Source organism: Oncorhynchus mykiss, chromosome 9 (assembly GCF_013265735.2).
Source record: "Oncorhynchus mykiss isolate Arlee chromosome 9, USDA_OmykA_1.1, whole genome shotgun sequence".
NCBI classification, from domain to species: Eukaryota; Metazoa; Chordata; class Actinopteri; order Salmoniformes; family Salmonidae; genus Oncorhynchus; species Oncorhynchus mykiss.
The window spans coordinates 35,304,467-35,320,725 of NC_048573.1; the positions used below are offsets into that span (position 1 = coordinate 35,304,467).

General features: G+C 48.3%; 1 protein-coding gene across 1 annotated transcript in view; it reads left to right on the forward strand.

Moving 5' to 3' along the window:
* The window catches only part of LOC110531964 (prickle-like protein 2), a 144,808-nt gene that overhangs the window by 88,596 nt on the left and 39,953 nt on the right, over window positions 1-16,259 (forward strand). The gene's annotated exons all lie outside the window — the stretch shown is intronic.

Genomic DNA, 16,259 nt, shown 5'->3' on the forward strand with positions numbered 1-16,259 from the left:
ATTCCCAGCTGCGCCTGAATCGACAAGCACCTTATGCTGGGAATGCAGGGAAAACTCAGGAAAAGTAATGCTTAAAAACATGCAGGCAACAGAGAGCTCTGGGTGGTACTGGGGGATGGAACTGAAAGACCACGATCTGGACATCCGAGGGTAGCCAGCAGGTGATCCAACCGAATGGACATGTCCACCAGCTGATCGAAAGTGAGGGTGGTGGCCCTGCAGGCCAACTCCCGACGGATGTCCTCACGCAAACTGCAATGATAGTGATCGATCAGGGCCCTGTCGTTCCATCCCACACCAGCGGCCAGGGTCCGGAAGTCCAGAGCGAACTGCTGGGCGCTCCTCGTCCCCTGCCTCAGATGTACGAGACGTTCACCCACCGCTCTACCCTCAGATGGATGGTCAAAAACTGCCCGGAAGCGGCGGGTGAAATCTTCAAAGTGGTCCAGCGCCGCATCTCCTTCCTCCCACATGGTGTTGGCCCACTCCAGGGCTCTCCCTGAGAAGGATGAGACGTGGACGGACACCCTCTCTCGGTCCAAAGGTGCCGGGCGAACGGTTGCTAGGTAGAGCTCCAGTTGTAAAAGGATACCCTGACATTGTTTAGCAGTCCCATCATACTCCCTAGGGAAGGCCAAACAAATCCCACTGGTGGGGCTGGTGGAGGTGCTGGAGGACCTCCCTTTCTCTGAAAGCGATCCATAGTCTGTAGGACACAATCCATGGTGACGCCGAGATGATGGCGCATCGCTGCTTGCTCCTGGACGTGCTCCTCAACCCCAATAACAAGGGTACCTGTTCCTGCTGACTCCATGACGATTGGGGTGTTTGATTTTTGTGAAGAATCAACAACAAGTGGGACACAATCATGAAGTGGAACGACATTTATTGGATATTTCAAACTTTTTTAACAAATCAAAAACTGAAAAAATTGGGCGTGCAAAATTATTCAGCCCCTTTACTTTCAGTGCAGCAAACTCTCTCCAGAAGTTCAGTGAGGATCTCTGAATGATCCAATGTTGACCTAAATGACTAATGATGATAAATACAATCCACCTGTGTGTAATCAAGTCTCCGTATGAATGCACCTGCACTGTGATAGTCTCAGAGGTCCGTTAAAAGCGCAGAGAGCATCATGAAGAACAAGGAACACACCAGGCAGGTCCGAGATACTGTTGTGAAGAAGTTTAAAGCCGGATTTGGATACAAAAAGATTTCCCAAGCTTTAAACATCCCAAGGAGCACTGTGCAAGCGATAATATTGAAATGGAAGGAGTATCAGACCACTGCAAATCTACCAAGACCTGGCCGTCCCTCTAAACTTTCAGCTCATACAAGGAGAAGACTGATCAGAGATGCAGCCAAGAGGCCCATGATCACTCTGGATGAACTGCAGAGATCTACAGCTGAGGTGGGAGACTCTGTCCATAGGACAACAATCAGTCGTATATTGCACAAATCTGGCCTTTATGGAAGAGTGGCAAGAAGAAAGCCATTTCTTAAAGATATCCATAAAAAGTGTTGTTTAAAGTTTGCCACAAGCCACCTGGGAGACACACCAAACATGTGGAAGAAGGTGCTCTGGTCAGATGAAACCAAAATTGAACCTTTTGGCAACAATGCAAAACGTTATGTTTGGCGTAAAAGCAACACCCTGAACACACCATCCCCACTGTCAAACATGGTGATGGCAGCATCATGGTTTGGGCCTGCTTTTCTTCAGCAGGGACAGGGAAGATGGTTAAAATTGATGGGAAGATGGATGGAGCCAAATACAGGACCATTCTGGAAGAAAACCTGATGGAGTCTGCAAAAGACCTGAGACTGGGACTGAGATTTGTCTTCCAACAAGACAATGATCCAAAACATAAAGAAAAATCTACAATGGAATGGTTCAAAAATAAACATATCCAGGTGTTAGAATGGCCAAGTCAAAGTCCAGACCTGAATCCAATCGAGAATCTGTGGAAAGAACTGAAAACTGCTGTTCACAAATGCTCTCCATCCAACCTCACTGAGCTCGAGCTGTTTTGCAAGGAGGAATGGGAAAAAATGTCAGTCTCTCGATGTGCAAAACTGATAGAGACATACCCCAAGCGACTTACAGCTGTAATCGCAGCAAAAGGTGGCGTTACAAAGTATTAACTTCAGGGGGCTGAATAATTTTGCACGCCCAATTTTTCAGTTTTTGATTTGTTAAAAAAGTTTGAAATATCCAATAAATGTCGTTCCAGTTCATGATTGTGTCCCACTTGTTGTTGATTCTTCACAAAAAAATACAGTTTTATATCTTTATGTTTGAAGCCTGAAATGTGGCAAAAGGTCGCAAAGTTCAAGGGGGCTGAATACTTTCGCAAGGCACTGTAGTTTAAACAGACAGCTCGGTGCATTCAACATGTCAATATTTTTTTTTAAAACAAGTAGTGATGAAGTCAATGTCTCCTCTAGTTTGAGCCATGAGAGATTGACACGCATAGTATTATTGTTAGCTCTAAGTGTACATTTAAGGGCCAGCCGTGCTGCCATGTTCTGAGCCAGTTGTAATTTTCCCAAGTCTTTCTTTGTGGCACCTGACCACACAACTGGCAGTAGTCCAGGTACGACACAACTAGGGCCTGTACGACCTGCCTAGTTGATATTGTTGTTAAGCAAGCAGAGCAGCCCTTTATTATGGACAGACCTCTCACCATCTTACCTACTGTTGCATCAATATATTTTGACCATAACAGTCTCCCCAACTTTCTCAATTTCTACATTATTCATTAGAATATTTAGTTGAGGTTTAGGGTTTAGTGAATGATTTGTTCCAAATACAATACTTTATGTTTTTGAAATATTTAGGACTAACTTATTTACTGCCACCCATTCTGCAACTGACTGCAGCTTTTTGATAAATGTTGCAGTGAGTTCACTTGCTGTAGTAACTGACGTGTATAGTGTTGTCAATAGCATACATAGACACATTAGGTTTATTCAGATCCAGTGGCAGGTCATTACTAAATATGTAAGAAAGTAAGGGGCCTAGACAGCTGCCCTTGGGAATGCCTGATTCTTCCCGGGATTATGTTGGGGAGTGTCACGTTCTTAGTTCTTTTGTTATGTCTTTGCTTTAGTATGGTCAGGGCGTGAGTCGGGTGGGTTGTCTATGTTCATTTTTCTATGATTTGATATTTCTGTGTTTGGCCTGGTATGGTTCTCAAACAGAGGCAGCTGTCAATCGTTGTCCCTCATTGAGAACCATACTTAGGCAGCCTGTTTTCACCCTTGAGTTGTGGGTGATTATTTTCTGTTCCGTGTTTTTTGTATTCACGGTTCAGGACTGTTTCGTTTCGTTCTCGTTATTTTGTTTTGTGTTCATGATAATAAATTATCAATATGGACACTTACCACGCTGCGCATTGGTCCTCCTCTTCTTCCACCAATAACGGCCGTTACAGAACCACCCACCAACCAAGGACCAAGCTGCGTGGTAACGGGCAGCGGCTGAAATCTCAAGACTCCTGGACATGGGAGGAGATTTTGGACAGCAAAGGACCCTGGGCACAGGCTGGGGAATATCGCCTCCCCAAGGCAGAGCTGGAGTCAGCGAAAGCCGAGAGGCGGTGGTATGAGGAGGCAACACGGCAGCGCAGCTGGGACGAAAGGCAGCCCCAAAAATGTCTTAGGGAGGGGCACACGGGGAGTGTGGCTAAGTCAGGTAGGAGACCTGAGCCAACTCCCCGTGCTTACCGTGGAGAGAGGTGGACCGGGCAGGCACCGTGTTATGCCGTGAGGCGCACGGTGTCCCCGGTGCGCAGGCATAGCCCGGTGCATTACATCGCAGTGCCTCTTATCGGCCGGGCAAGATTGGGCATCAGCCCAACGCATGGTGTCCCCGGTTCGCCAGCACAGCCCAGTGCGGTCTATTCCACTTCGCCGCACTGGCCTGCCTACGGGGAGTATCCAGCCAGGTAGGGTTGTGCAGGCTCGGTTCTCGAGACCTCCAGTGCGCCTCCACGGTCCGGTTTATCTGGTGCCTCCTCCATGCACCAGGCCTCCGGTGGCAGCCCCCCGCACCAGGCTGTCTCTCCGTCTCCTTCCTGCAGGTGCTCCCGCCTGTCCTGAGCTGCCAGAGTCTCCCGTCTGTCCTGAGCTGCCAGAGTCTCCCGTCTGTCCTGAGCTGCCAGAGTCTCCCGTCTGTCCTGAGCTGCCAGAGTCTCCCGTCTGTCCTGAGCTGCCAGAGTTTCCTGTTTGTCCTGAGCTGCCAGTGTCCCGTCTGTCCTGAGCTGCCAGAGTCGCCTGTCAGACCTGAGCTGCCATAGTCGCCCGTCTGTCCTGAGCTGCCAGAGTCGCCCGTCTGTCCTGAGCTGCCAGAGTCTCCCGTCTGTCCTGAGCTGCCAGAGTCGCCCGCCAGAGCCGCCCGCCAGTCAGGAGCTGCCAGAGCCGCCTGCCAGTCAGGAGCTGCCAGAGCCGCCGGTCAGTCACGAGCTGCCAGAGCCGCCTGTCAGTCTGGAGCTGCCAGAGCCGTCCGTTACTCCAGAGCTGCCGGAATCGCCCTTCACTCCGGCGCTGCCGGAGTCTCCCGCCGGTCCGGTGCTGCCGGAGTCGCCTTTCACTCCTGTGCTGCCGGAGTCTCCCGCCTGTCCGGTGCTGCCGGAATCTCCTGTTCATTCGAGAACCATTGCTAGGGTCCCCAGTCCAAGGTCGGCGGCGAGTGTCGCCGCTCTAAAGAGGCCACAGAGGTGGGTAAAGAGGCAGGCAAAGACTATGGTGGAGTGGGGTCCACGTCCCGCGCCGTAGCCGCCACCTTGGACAGACACCCACGCAGACCCTCCCCTATAGGTTCAGGTTTTGCGGCCGGAGTCCGCACCTTTGGGGGGGAGGGGGGGGGGGGGGTACTGTCACGTTCTGACCTTAGTTATTTTGTTATGTCTTTTGTGGTGAGGGCGTGAGTCGGGTGGGTTGTCTATGTTCGTTTTTCTATGATTTGGTATTTCTGTGTTTGGCCTGGTATGGTTCTCAATCAGAGGCAGCTGTCAATCATTGTCCCTGATTGAGAACCATACTTAGGCAGCCAGTTTTTACCCTTGAGTTGTGGGTGATTATTTTCTGTTCAGTGTTTTTTGTATTCACCGTTCAGGACTGTTTCTTTTCGTTCTCGTTATTTTGTTTTGTGTTCATGATAATAAATTATCAATATGGACACTTACCACGCTGCGCATTGGTCCTCCTCTTTTTCCACCAACAACGGCCGTTACAGGGAGGCTACCATTAAAGAACACCCTCTGTGTTCTGTTAGACAGGTAACTCTCAATCTTCAATATAGCCGGGGGTGTAAAGCCATAACAAATTCGTTTTTCCAGCAGCACACTATGATTGATAATGTCAAAAGCCACATTGAAGTCTAACAAAACAGCCCCCACAATGTTTTTATGAACAATTTCTCTCAGCAAATCATCCATGATTTGTGTAAGTGCTGTGCATGTTGAATGCCCTTCCCTATAAGCGTGCAGAAAGTATTTTGTTAATTTATTTACTGCAAAATATCATTGTATCTGGTCAGATACAAGTTATTCCAAAAGTTTACCAAGGGTTTGTAACAGGCTGATTAATCAGCTATTTGAGCTAGTAAAGGGTGTTTTACTATGCTTGGGTAGCGGAATGACTTTTGCTTCCCTCCAAGCAGAACGGCACACACTAATTTTCCATCCAATTTTGGTAGACCCAGATGGCTTTTCATTGTTGATAGACAACAACAAAAAATGTCACCTCTTCCACGCTCACTTTACAGATTAAATTTTTTACAATGCTTGTCTTTCATAATTTGATCAGTTGTACTTGGATGTGTAGGTTCGGGCATTTGTTGCTGGCATGTCACATGCCTCAGTTTGCTACTCTTGCCAATTAAAAAAAACATTATCAGTCCTGAACTAAAGTCTTACGTTATTAGTCAGCTGCTCGATTCAGTTCTGGGTCCATAGGTGTTTTTAGAGAAGAGATTAAGAGATGCTACAACTGGGAAAGAAACTGGAGTGAGGAGCTCCGCCCATCTCTCTTTGCAAATTGCTGGCCTTCCTCCCATTCCGAAATTCTAAAGATGCTAACACCTGCGAAATTGTGATTTGTCCAAATAACCAGTGACGAAAAACACAAAACACTGGAACTACTGCTGCTAGTTAGCCCAAGCATCCCATTCCTTCGTGACGGATTCTACGGTACCAGTTGTTAACGTAGATCTGTCCATGAGAGATTGGGTTTTCAGTGCTTCAGACGAGCACCTCTTCTCATGTCAGCTTTTACATGAATAAAAGGCTCTTTCTCTATTACTCCCTCTCACTCACTCTCTAACTCTCATGCCCACCCACACAGATCCACACAAGGATGGAAGGAGGAGTTGGGAGGGAGGTGAAGCATGACATGTGAAAAAGGAAAAACATTTATTTCGGCACTGCATTAACAGCTCTTTATCACTCCTTTTCTCTCTCACTAAATCACTCTCTTTCCATTTACAGTATCTTTACCTCTTATTCTCTCACTTTCTCTCTCTGAAGATGAAGCCCTTTGTAGTTTTGGACACAGTTGAAAGAATACTTCTGTCATTTGATTGACAGAAGTAATTACCGTCTTTTCTCCAACAGACAATTGATATTTGCTTGATCAACTTTTTCTGAAGCCACGGCAAAGATATGTCATGGTGATTATTGACTGAACCTCCTTGAACTTTCCAGTATGTAACAAGAGTGGTAAAAATGATGCTCCTGAACAGAGCTGTCATTCGTGTGGTTCAGAGGATACAGTTGTAGTCGGAAGTTTACACACACCTTAGCCAAATACATTTAAACTCAGTTTTTCACAATTCCGGATATTTAATCCAAGTAAAAATTCCCTGTCTTAGGTCAGTTAGAATCACCACTTCATTTTAAGAATTTGAAATGTCAGAATAATAGTAGAGAGAATGTTTAATTTCAGCTTTTATTTCTTTCATCACATTCCCAGTGGGTCAGAAGTTTACATACACTCAATTAGTATTTGGTAGCACTGCCTTTAAATTGTTTAACTTGGGTCAAAAGTTTTGGGTAGCCTTCCACAGGCGTCCCACAATAAGTTGGGTGAATTTTGGCCCATTCCTCCTGACAGAGCTGGTGTAACTGAGTTAGGTTTGTAGGCCTCCTAGCTCACACGCTTTTTCAGTTCTGCCTATGCATTTTCTTTGAGATTGAGGTCGAGGCTTTGTGATTGCCACTCCAATACCTTGACTTTGTTTAAGCCATTTTTCCACAACTTTGGAAGTATGCTTGGGGTCATTGTCCATTTGGAAGACCCATTTGCAACCAAACTTTAACTTCTTGACTGATGTCTTGAGATGTTGCTTCAATATGTCCACATAATTGTCCTCCCTCATGATGGCATCTATTTTGTGAAGTGCAGCAAAGCACCCCCACAACATGATGCTGCCAACCCCGTGCTTCACGGTTGGGATGGTGTTCTTCATCTTGCAAGCTTCCCCCTTTTTCCTCCAAAAATAACGACCAAATCAAATCAAAACAAATTATAAAGCCCTTCTTACATCAGCTGATATCTCAAAGTGCTGTACAGAAACCCAGCCTAAAACCCCAAACAGCAAGAAGCGTGGTGGCTAGGAAAAACTCACTAGAAAGGCCAGAACCTAGAAAGAAACCTAGAGAGGAACCAGGCTATGAGGGGTGGACAGTCCTCTTCTGGCTGTTTCGGGTGGAGATTATAACAGAACATGGCCAAGATGTTCAAATGTTCATAGATGACCAGCAGGGTCAAATAATAATAATCACAGTGGATGTCGAGGGTGCAACAGGTCTGCACCTCAGGAGTTAATGTCAGTTAGATTTTCATAGCCGATCGTTCAAAGTATCATTATGGCCAAACAGTTCTATTTTTGTTTCATCAGACCAGAGGACAAAAAAAAGTATGAGTGAGTCTGTAGTAGTCTGGCTTTTCTATGGCAGTTTTGGAGCAGTGACTTCTTCCTTGCTGAGCGGCCTTTCAGGTTATATCGATATAGGACTCATTTTACTGTGCATATAGACACTTTTGTACCTGTTTCCTGCAGCATCTTCACAATGTCCTTTGCTGTTGTTCTGGGATTAATTTGAACTTTTCGCACCAAAGTACGTTCATCTCTAGGAGACAACACGTCTCCTTCCTGTGTGGTATGATGGCTGCGTGGTCCCATGGTGTTTGTACTTGAGTACTATTGTTTGTACAGATGAACGTGGCACCTTCAGGTGTTTGGAAATTGCTCCCAAAGATGAACCAGACTTGTGGAGGTCTTGGCTGATTTCTTTGGATTTTCCCATGATGTCAAGCAAAGATGCACTGAGTTTGAAGGTAGGCTTTGAAATACATCCACAGGTACACCTCCAATTGGCTCAAATTATGTCAATTAGCCTATCAGAAGCTTCTAAAGCCATGACATACTTTTCTGGAATTTTCCAAGCTGTTTAAAGGCACAGTCAACTTAGTGTATGTAAACTTCTGACTCACTGGAATTGTGATACAGTGAATTATTAGTGAAATAATCTGTCAGTAAACAATTGTTGGAAAAATTACTTGTGTCATGCACAAAGTAGATGCCCAACCAACTTGCCAAAACTACACTGCTCAAAAAAATAAAGGGAACACTAAAATATCACATCCTAGATCTGAATGAATGAAATATTCTTATTAAATACTTTTTTCTTTACATAGTTGAATGTGCTGCCAACAAAATCACACAAAAAGGTCTGGATTTAGAGTGACACTCAAAATTAAAATGGAAAACCACACTACAGGCTGATCCAACTTTGATGTAATGTCCTTAAAACAAGTCAAAATGAGGCTCAGTAGTGTGTGTGGCCTCCACGTGCCTGTATGACCTCCCTACAACGCCTGGGCATGCTCCTGATGAGGTGGCGGATGGTCTTCTGAGGGATCTCCTCCCAGACCTGGACTAAAGCATCCACCAACTCCTGGACAGTCTGTGGTGCAACGTGGCGTTGGTGAATGGAGCGAGACATGATGTCCCAGATGTGCTCAATTGGATTCAGGTCTGGGGAACGGGCAGGCCAGTCCATAGCATCAATGCCTTCCTCTTGCAGGAACTGCTGACACACTCCAGCCACATGAGGTCTAGCATTGTCTTTCATTAGGAGGAACCCAGGGCCAACCGCACCAGCATATGGTCTCACAAGTGGTCTGCGGATCTCATCTCGGTACCTAATGGCAGTCAGGCTACCTCTGGCGAGCACATGGAGGGCTGTGCGGCCCCTTAAAGAAATGCCACCCCACACCATGACTGACCCACCGCCAAACCGGTCATGCTGGAGGATGTTGCAGGCAGCAGAACGTTCGCCATGGTGTCTCCAGACTCTGTCACGTCTGTCACATGCTCAGTGTGAACCTGCTTTCATCTGTGAAGAGCACAGGGCGCCAGTGGCGAATTTGCCAATCTTGGTGTTCTCTGGCAAATGCCAAACGTCCTGCACGGTGTTGGGCTGTAAGCACAACCCCCACCTGTGGATGTCAGGCCCTCATACCACCCTCATGGAGTCTGTTTCTGACCGTTTGAGCAGACACATGCACATTTGTGGCCTGCTGGAGGTCCTTTTGCAGGGCTCTGGCAGTGCTCCTCCTGCTCCTCCTTGCACAAAGGCGGAGGTAGCGGTCCTGCTGCTGGCTTGTTGCCCTCCTATGGCCTCCTCCACGTCTCCTGATATACTGGCCTGTCTCAGACACAGCAAACCTTCTTGCCACAGCTCACATTGATGTGCCATCCTGGATGAACTGCAATACCTGAGACACTTGTGTGGGTTGTAGACTCCATCTCATGCTATCACTAGCATTCAAAAGTGACCAAAACATCAGCCAGGAAGCATAGGAACTGAGAAGTGGTCTGTGGTTACCACCTGCAGAACGACTCCTTTATTGGGGGTGTCTTCCTAATTGCTTATAATTTCCACCTGTTGTCTATTCCATTTGCACAACAGCATGTGAAATTTATTGTCAATCAGTGTTGCTTCCTAAGTGGACAGTTTGATTTCACAGAAGTGTGATTGATTTGAAGTTACATTTTGTTGTTTAAGTGTTCCCTTTATTTTTTTGAGCAGTGTATATTTTGTTAATAGTTTTAAAGACTCAACCTAAGTGTTTGTAAACTTCCGACTTCAACTGTATGTGCTCATCTTCATTATCATTGCACATAATGGATATTATCTTTGATTGACTGTGACTGATAGACAGGCCTATCGTTTTTTCTCTAGAAAGCAGAAATTAACACAAGCCAGCGAGCAAAGCGAGAGACCTTCCCTCCCCCTGAATACCCCCACTCCCTAATATGTTGCCAAGGCAGATCAGAGGAGTGTGTTGATGACTAACCACTCGGTATAGTGAGAGTGTGTTACGTCAACAACAATAAACACTCTCTCCTGGTCTCCCATGAGGCCTCCTCTCCCTCTCTCTCCACTCATCCTCCATACAGTGGCGATGTAAGTAGTGCACTGCCTGCCTTCCTCAGGCCAGGCCAGGGGCTAGCAGCTACACCAGCTTTACCTTGTCCCTTAGAGGAATCAGCAGCGTCCATTTTAGAGAGAGATTAACAACACACCACAGTACCTCATGCACTCTGACTCACTCACTGGCTCTCCCTCAAAGAACAGAGGGAGACTAGTTAAGTCATTGTCCTTTCATGGCTTTAGTTATCTCATGTGGCTTTGTGTGTGTTTTGTAATAGGTTCTGAGAAGCTGTTTTAGTTATCTTCTAGATTACAAGTATTGAATGTTCCACAGGGTTGTGGTGAGGGAATGATGTTTTGGATTAATGTGGACTGATCATGTTTGAGCCAGGTCTGTGGCATGTGATGGGGTGGGACTGATTCTATTGGAACTGAATTCGCTACAGTAAACCCATGATCTTGTTTTCCATATAAACCAATTTACTGTAAGGGCCTGTCCCCTTATCACCCACCCTCCATTCCCTACTTACACCTTTGAATGGCTAGCAGAAGAACCCTGTATACCAAATTGATGCCGTGATATTCCATAGATTTATGTAATCAAGAAATTAAACAAGAATGTGATGATTTATGTAGGTTGTTTTTCAACCAAAATACACAAACACAATTTAAAAGGCATGTGATGTTAGCATGCACAAACCATTAAGCCTCTCTCATGGTGCTAGCTTTTCAATATTCTCCCTAAATTATTGCCTTTCAATGCCATGTTTCTGGTGTCGGTAGGCAGCGATAGGCATCAGATACCTTGTCCTGTTAATAGTAATGTGTTCAGCTGTTTCACTCTCCAGCCAGAGACCCTCTCTTTTCTCCAAACCTGATAAATGATCACTTAACTTAGGTTGGTTGGATTCGTCTTTTGTGTTTGGACTGTACATTAGTTTTGAAAACTATAATGGCATAAACATAATGTGCTTTTGACTGTTTTAATCAAGTCTGAGTGTCATGTACTGTCATGTTGTGTCTTGTTTCTGTCCTTTCTCTTCACCCTGTCTCCCTCTGCTGGTCGTGTTAGGTTACCTTTTCTCCCCCTCTTTCCCCCAGCTGTCCCTTGTCTTCTCTGACTACCTCGTTCACCCCTTTTCCCACCTGTTCCCTTTTTCCCTCTGATTAGGTCTCTATATCTCTCTCTCTTTCTGCTCCTGTCTTTGTCGGATTCTTGTTTGTGTTAGTCATGCCTGAACCAGACTATCGTCATGTTTGCTGCAACCTTGTCCTGTCCTGTCGGAATCTGCCGGTCCATCTGAGCCTACCTATGTTTGGTTATTAAAGAAGCTCTGTTTACATTAATTCGCTTTTGGGTCCTCATTCACGCACCGTAACAGAAGAATCCGACCAAGAATGGACCCAGCGACTTCGGATCCTCTCCACTCAGCCGTCGAGATCCAGGGAGCGATGCTAGGCAGACACGAGCAGGAATTGTCTGCTGCTCGACATGCCGTTGAGACCCTGGCCACCCAAGTCTCCAACCTCACAGAACAGGTTCACCATCTCCGCCTCGATCCACCGGCCACTTCCAGGGCTTTCGAATCTCCGGAGCCCAGAATCAATAACCCGCCGTGTTACTCTGGGGAGCCCACTGAATGCCGCTCGTTCCTCACCCAGTGTGATATTGTGTTTTCTCTCCAGCCCAACACTTACTCCAGGAGCACTGCTCGTGTCGCCTACGTCATATCTCTCCTTACTGGACGGGCTCGTGAGTGGGGCACGGCAATCTGGGAGGCAAGGGCTGAGTGTACTAACCAGTATCAGGACTTTAAGGAGGAGATGATACGGGTTTTTGATCGATCTGTTTTTGGGGAGGAGGCTTCCAGGGCCCTGTCAAGGTAATGTCAAGGTAATCGATCCATAACAGACTACTCTATTGAGTTTCGCACTCTTGCTGCCTCCAGTGGCTGGAACGAGCCGGCTTTGCTCGCTCGTTTTCTGGAGGGTCTCCGCGCAGAGGTTAAGGATGAGATTCTCTCCCGGGAGGTTCCTTCCAGCGTGGATTCCTTGATTGAACTCGCTATTCGCATTGAGCGACGGGTTGATCTTCGTCACCGAGCTCGTGGAAAGGAGCTCGCGTTCTCCGTTGCCCCCCTCTCCGCATCACTACCATCTTCCTCTGCCGGCTCGGGTGCTGAGCCTATGCAGCTGGGAGGTATCCGCATCTCGACTAAGGAGAGGGAACGGAGAATCACCAACCGCCTCTGTCTCTATTGCGGTTCTGCTGGTCATTTTGTCACTTCATGTCCAGTAAAAGCCAGAGCTCATCAGTAAGCGGAGGGCTACTGGTGAGCGCTACTACTCCTGTCTCTCCTTCAAGATCCTGCACTACCTTGTCGGTCCATCTACGCTGGACCGGTTCGTCAGCTTCCTGCAGTGCCTTAATAGACTCTGGGGCGGAGGGCTGTTTTATGGACGAGACCTGGGCTCGGGAACATGACATTCCTCTCAGACAGTTAAGGGAGTCCACGGCCTTGTTCGCCCTGGATGGTAGTCCTCTCCCCAGGATTCAGCGTGAGACGCTACCTTTAACCCTCACTGTTTCTGGTAATCATAGCGAAACCATTTCTTTTTTAATTTTTCGTTCACCTTTTACACCTGTTGTTTTGGGCCATCCCTGGCTAGTTTGTCATAATCCTTCTATTAATTGGTCTAGTAATTCTATCCTCTCCTGGAACGTCTCTTGTCATGTGAAATGTTTAATGTCTGCTATCCCTCCTGTTTCCTCTGTCTCTTCTTCACAGGAGGAGCCTGGTGATTTGACAGGGGTGCCGGAGGAATATCACGATCTGCGCACGGTGTTCAGTCGGTCCAGGGCCACCTCTCTTCCTCCACACCGGTCGTATGATTGTAGTATTGATCTCCTTCCGGGAACCACTCCCCCCCGGGGTAGACTATACTCTCTGTCGGCTCCCGAACGTAAGGCTCTCGAAGATTATTTGTCTGTAGCTCTTGACGCCGGTACCATAGTCCCCTCCTCCTCTCCCGCCGGAGCGGGGTTTTTTTTGTTAAGAAGAAGGATGGGTCCCTGCGCCCCTGCATAGATTATCGAGGGCTGAATGACATAACAGTGAAGAATCGTTATCCGCTTCCTCTTATGTCTTCAGCCTTCGAGATCCTGCAGGGAGCCAGGTTTTTCACTAAGTTGGACCTTCGTAACGCTTACCATCTCGTGCGCATCAGGGAGGGGGACGAGTGGAAGACGGCGTTTAACACTCCGTTAGGGCACTTTGAATACCGGGTTCTTCCTTTCGGCCTCGCTAACGCTCCAGCTGTCTTTCAGGCATTAGTCAATGATGTCCTGAGAGACATGCTGAACATCTTTGTTTTCGTTTACCTTGACGATATCCTGATTTTTTCACCGTCACTCCAGATTCATGTTCAGCACGTTCGACGTGTCCTCCAGCGCCTTTTAGAGAATTGTCTTTTTGTGAAGGCTGAGAAGTGCTCTTTTCATGCCTCCTCCGTCACATTTCTCGGTTCTGTTATTTCCGCTGAAGGCATTAAGATGGATCCCGCTAAGGTCCAAGCTGTCATTGATTGGCCCGTCCCTAAGTCACGCGTCGAGCTGCAGCGCTTTCTCGGCTTCGCAAACTTCTATCGTCGTTTCATCCGTAATTTCGGTCAGGTGGCAGCTCCTCTCACAGCCCTTACTTCTGTCAAGACGTGCTTTAGGTGGTCCGTTTCCGCCCAGGGAGCTTTTGATCTCCTCAAGAATCGTTTTACATCCGCACCTATCCTTGTTACACCTGACGTCACTAGACAGTTCGTTGTCGAGGTTGACGCGTCAGAGGTGGGCGTGGGAGCCATTCTTTCTCAGCGCTCCCTCTCTGACGACAAGGTCCACCCTTGCGCGTATTTTTCTCATCGCCTGTCGCCGTCGGAACGTAACTATGATGTGGGAAACCGCGAACTGCTCGCCATCCGCTTAGCCCTAGGCGAATGGCGACAGTGGTTGGAGGGGGCGACCGTTCCTTTTGTCGTTTGGACTGACCATAGGAACCTTGAGTACATCCGTTCTGCCAAACGACTTAATGCGCGTCAGGCGCGCTGGGCGCTGTTTTTCGCTCGTTTCGAGTTCGTGATTTCTTATCGTCCGGGCTCTAAGAACACCAAGCCTGATGCTTTATCTCGTCTCTTCAGTTCTTCAGTAGCCTCCACTGACCCCGAGGGGATTCTCCCTGAGGGGCGTGTTGTCGGGTTGACTGTCTGGGGAATTGAGAGGCAGGTAAAGCAAGCACTCACTCAAACTCCGTCGCCGCGCGCCTGTCCTAGGAACCTTCTTTTCGTTCCCGTTCCTACTCGTCTGGCCGTTCTTCAGTGGGCTCACTCTGCCAAGTTAGCCGGCCACCCTGGCGTTCGGGGTACGCTTGCTTCCATTCGCCAGCGTTTTTGGTGGCCCACCCGGGAGCATGACACGCGTCGCTTCGTGGCTGCTTGTTCGGTCTGCGCGCAGACTAAGTCCGGTAACTCCCCTCCTGCCGGCCGTCTCAGGCCGCTTCCCATTCCCTCTCGACCGTGGTCTCACATCGCCTTAGATTTTGTCACCGGACTGCCTTCGTCAGCGGGGAAGACTGTTATTCTTACGGTTGTCGACAGGTTCTCTAAGGCGGCTCATTTTATCCCCCTTGCTAAGCTTCCTTCTGCTAAAGAGACGGCACAAATCATCATCGAGAATGTTTTCAGAATTCATGGCCTTCCGTCAGACGTCGTTTCGGACAGAGGTCCGCAATTCACGTCTCAATTTTGGAGGGAGTTTTGCCGTTTGATTGGGGCTTCCGTCAGTCTCTCTTCCGGCTTTCACCCCCAGTCTAACGGTCAAGCAGAACGGGCCAATCAGACTATTGGTCGCATCTTACGCAGTCTTTCTTTTCGCAACCCTGCGTCTTGGTCAGAACAGCTCCCCTGGGCAGAATACGCCCACAACTCGCTTCCTTCGTCTGCGACCGGGCTATCTCCTTTTCAGAGTAGCCTCAGGTACCAGCCTCCGCTGTTCTCATCTCAGTTCGCCGAGTCCAGCGTCCCCTCCGCTCAGGCTTTTGTCCAACGTTGCGAGCGCACCTGGAAGAGGGTCAGGTCTGCACTTTGCCGTTATAGGGCGCAGACTGTGAGAGCTGCTAATAAGCGTAGAACTAAGAGTCCAAGATATTGTCGCGGTCAGAGAGTTTGGCTCTCCACTCAGAACCTTCCCCTTAAGACCGCTTCTCGCAAGTTGACCCCGCGGTTCATTGGTCCGTTCCGTATTTCTCAAATCATTAACCCTGTCGCAGTGCGACTTCTTCTGCCGCGATATCTTCGTCGCGTCCACCCGGTCTTCCATGTCTCCTGTGTCAAGCCCGTTCTTCGCGCCCCCTCTCGTCTTCCCCCCCCCCCCCCCCCCCCCCCCCCCATCCTTGTCGAGGGCGCACCCATCTACAGGGTCCGTAGGATTTTGGACATGCGTCCTCGGGGCCGTGGTCATCAGTACCTAGTAGATTGGGAGGGGTACGGTCCTGAGGAGAGGAGTTGGGTTCCCTCTCGGGACGTGCTGGACCGTGCGCTGATCGATGATTTCCTCCGTTGCCGCCAGGCTTCCTCCTCGAGTGCGCCAGGAGGCGCTCGGTGAGTGGGGGGGTACTGTCATGTACTGTCATGTTGTGTCTTGTTTCTGTCCTTTCTCTTCACCCTGTCTCCCTCTGCTGGTCGTGTTAGGTTACCTTTTCTCCCCCTCTTTCCCCCAGCTGTCCCTTGTCTTCTCTGACTACCTCGTTCACCCCTTTTCCCACCTGT